This window comes from Solanum pennellii, chromosome 10 (assembly GCF_001406875.1).
Source record: "Solanum pennellii chromosome 10, SPENNV200".
In the NCBI taxonomy this organism is placed as follows: Eukaryota; Viridiplantae; Streptophyta; class Magnoliopsida; order Solanales; family Solanaceae; genus Solanum; species Solanum pennellii.
The window spans coordinates 65,676,801-65,681,513 of NC_028646.1; positions in this window are offsets into that span (position 1 = coordinate 65,676,801).

The following is a 4,713-nucleotide window of genomic DNA, read 5'->3' on the forward strand; positions in this document are numbered from 1 at the left end:
TCATAGTACCAAGCAGGAAAACTATTAGCAAAACACAAGAAACCAGAGCAAACACCAAAAAGGGGGCCATGTTACAAGGACTCTAATGATCACTACTAGCAAGAGTTTTGTGTCTGCATATGTAAGCACCCAAACAAGGAATATTGTACTCTATCTGTTACAGACAAAACTAGGTGTTGGTGTGGGTGTCATAGAAAATTCAGGGTCCTGGTGAAGTAGCAAACTGAGGCCAGTTGAGAATTGAATAATAGTAATATATATCTTTTAGATTATTAAATGATCCCCAGGAAGATTACAAATCAGACAGAAAATTATAACACCAGGAAGCACTTGCAATTTTGATAGGTTCAAAGAGATTCTTGAAAGTCAAGACAAAAACCCCAAAATAGGAGGAAGGAAAAAGCAAGACCCTGAAGGAGTGTTCTGAATCCAAGAACCAGACCAAAACCATCTTGTTTTCTCAATTACAATATTTTCTATGACTCAAGGACGTTATCTTCTTGAGACATATTTTCTTTTGAAAAATATTGAAATCATAAAGCGTGACTTTGGTGTTCTGTGATGCTTTAGATTTTTTGCAATATCCTCATGCAATCACATCAACTATCTTTTTGCCTAATTATGTCATCCCCCTTAGATGTTTGATAAGTGATTTTACTAAATCCAAGAGGATGCAATCCATGAACCTTCACATTGCTCACATTAACATTATTTTCTTTGCTAGCAAGCTCGAGGATTCTTTCAGTTTTAAGAGCCTTTTCATTTCTCTGAATTAATTTCACTTTTTTATTCTATGAATTATTTTACTATCACTACCGTCAACACATCGTCTTTCATGAGGAACTACTTTTCCATTACATCATTTAAAGCAATTGGCTCAGTATTTGTTCTGATGTTCCACATCTAACAACTATTTCTAAAAGCAAAAGCAACATATCAATTTTGCCTGCAATAAATAAACAAGTGCAAAATATAAAGATTGTCTTGAATGGTCTAAAATTTCCTGGGGTATTTGTTTTATTCCTTGAGTTGAGCATTACTTAGATAATATCACCTTGGTAACTGCATTAGTAGAGCCAGTGCGCGCAGAAGCTTCACCAATTTGTCTCTTTATCTTTCATCAGTTATTACCTTACGAATGCAATTGTCACACCACCATCATTAATATTTTTGAATGTGTGGACGAGGAAGTTATTCCTTAGAGTTACTGCCTTAACCAAAAAGGTGAACAAATAATCATATCCTTTTTTGTAATTTCAACAATATGTCGATTGTATCACAAATAAAGACCAACAAATATATTGGATTATTGTCTTGTCTAATCCAATGGAGGAGTTAATTTCTCAACTGGTCGCTCAACTACTAGTTATTATCTGAGAATGAATCACTTGCTTTATTGAAAAATGAAATCATTAATAAAGATGACTATGTATTGGATGTATTTGGTGGCAAGCACTGTCATTTTCTCATAACTTTAATTTTATTATATCAAAGTAAGGATGTGTTTCGGTCTTACAATCTTGATCACTAACTTGATATTTGTTCCAACAAATATTCTTTACTAAAACACTTGGCCTTGTTTGCTATCTTGATTCTTTTCTTCTTACTTTCTTACTTAGATACAAATCAAATGGACCACCTCTATTTATAGGAGGTGCTGGAAGAATCTAGAGATATACATACTACTTACTCTCTTCTAGAATTTTACTAGATATCTTTTTCTAGAACATTTATAGACTTTTTTCTCTAGAATGCTCACTTGAGAGATCTTTCTTCAATTCTCTACAACTCTGAAACATTCTAGATTTTTCTTAACCTATCTTAAATAAATAATTAATTTTTTATGAATTCTTAATACTCCCCCTCAACACCAACTTAACGTGTTCTTTGCTTTTGTTGTGAGTTATTCCCAAAACTCTGCAAACATCATGACATTCGATCCATGCCCTTTTAGAATCTTCATCTTTGTTGGATTATTCTGATCCCTACTCTTTTAAAATTATTCAAAGGTAGTAGTCTCATTAATATTGACGACCTCTGCTAATGTTACTTTAATATATTTGGCGTTTGAGCATTTCATTCGTGCCATCCTTTTTAGTTATGGTTGTAGAGATTCTTAGTCTCCCTTGCAAGGATTCTAGAGTTTCATGTACTCTAGTTTTCCATGGACTCTTATTTTCACATTTTGTAGATATCTTCTCTGTATGTGAATTATATTATTCACATACCTCTGGTTCTAGGTTCGTCTCACTTCATTGTCCTTCTTCTTCAAGCTTATATGGTAGCTTTTGCTCCAATTCATTTTTTATCTGGCGGGAAAACTTCTTTGAACTACCATTTTGGTACTTTATCAACTACCGCATAAGTTGTTACGGATATCAAAACATAGATTTAACTGTCGTTGTAACAACTTGAGATAGTTGCTTGTGAGAAACTATCTGAACGTAGATTGCATTTGCAAAGAAGAGGAGGAGCTTATTACCTTGTCACTATAACAAAGCAGAGGAGATTGCATGAAAATAGTCGGTTATGAAAATGACTAGCGATGAGAAAAAGTTCATCAACATGAGCGAGTACAAAGGAAGTGAAGTAGTGGTGACCGCAAATAATTCAAAAAGGCCAATAACTCGTATTAGCAAAATGATGTTCATGTCACATCAGAGCTCAACACAAGTGGAACTTCAAAATATCTACCATGTTCTAGGTATAAAAAGAAATTACTTTTGTGCCATAAAATTTATTAAAAGTGTCAAAATTAATAGCTTCAAGAAGCTATGTTGTGTTCAGATAGGATGGCTTAAAGGTATATCAAAGCTTAAAAGTAACAAGCTCCCTAAAGATTTATGAGAAACTATCGCTAACATAGATAAAATGTCACTCAAAGAACTTGAGATAGTTGCTTGTGTTCAGATAGTTTTTTGTGTTGAGATTCTCAACACTATTGTGAGTGCTAGAAAAATCCACCATTGATTAGTGTCTCGTGAATTTGTAGCCTCCGATAGTAGCTTTTAGGATCTCCTTTCCTTTGAGTTTCTACCTTTCTTTATACACCAGACTCTCAGGTATCACTTGTTGTATATTTTTGGCTTAAGGTCACAATCTATTTCTCACAACTTATATTTTATTATTGTAAAGTAAGGATTCACTTCGGTCCTACAATTGTTACACACAACATTTCTTGCATCACACTCTATCAACTCTCTCTTATTTCTCACTCAATTGTAATTTGCTATCTTACTTACATGCTTTGAGAACTTACTTTCTTAGTTGGTTACCAATAAATATGGACCATCTCTATTTATAGGAGGTGATGGAACAATCTAGAGAGAGAGAGAGAGAGATCTCTTCTAGAATATTTCTAGCTATGTTTTTTCTAGAACTACATTTTCTAGAATATTTCTAGACTTCTCTCTCTAGAATACTCATTCTAGATATCTTTCTTCAATTCTCTACAACTCCAAAATATTTTATATTTTTCTAGACTTGTTGGAAATAAATAATTAGGTTGGTGAGAAATCAACCCATTGATATAGGAAAGCAAATTGAATCCTTTCACAGAAGCCCCCTATATTTTTATCTAGATATGAATAGTATTGTGAGGAAAAAAGGGAAATTGCTCACGAGTATCGTGAAGAGAGAACTAAAGGTAGCTTTAATACACAAGCCTAAGTAAACTTCCAAATCTAATGAATTTGAAAACAGAAAATCCAAATTCAAAAAGGAGAGCTATGCAATGATTAGTTAATCATTATATATCATATCATATCATATTATTTATATAAAAGAAAACCTTAGGTCTGTCTACGTGGCGCTACCACAAATCAAAATTTTTTCTATTTATTTATTTCTAAAATTAGCCTTCTTCTTTCATTAAAAGTTGTGGCATTTATGAAATGTTCCGACTTTATGAAAAGCTGGGACTTCAATGAAGAGATGTCACTTTAATGAAGAGTTGCGACTTTTATGAAAAGTTGTGACTTTTATAAAAAGTTACGACTTTAATGAATAGTTGCGACTTTTATGAAATGTTCTGACTTTATGAAAAGTTGTGACTTTAATGAAGAGTTGCTACTTTAATGAAGAGTTGCGACTATATGAAGAGTTGCGACTTTTATGAAGAGTTGCGACTTTTATGAAAAGTTGTGACTTTTATGAAAAGTTGCGAGTTTAATGAATAGTTGCGACTTTTATGAAAAGTTGTGATTTTTTGAAAGTTTGTGACCTTACAGTAGGGTTGCAACTTTTCCAATTTAGTTGTAACATTTCCGATACGCTCAAACTTACTTCTCAAATAAGAAGTAAAGCGGTCGTATCAAGTAAAGAACCCAACTAATGAGGTTGGGATCGTTCCCACGAGGAAAATAGTTCAGACTTAACTTCAATCTATTATTACTACTATTTAGTCAATTATTTCCTTGGAAAGCAAAGACAATAAAAGGGGGATTTTTATTTCTAAATGAATGAAAATAATTAGCTAAATCAAAGTAGACCACTAACAGATTCAAATGTTGGAGTTTAATCAGTTAATAAAAGTAACTAAGGTTTACGTGTCCTCCACAGGTTCCTAACTTGATAATTCTAACTATAACAATTCTTTCCTAGTATCTTGCATGTAAAGTGATAAGTTATGTATTTCTAAATCCTTGGTCCGGCATCTAGAAAATTTCACTCCGCACCTTGGTCCGGCTACGTGTGTTGCTATACTAACCCTTA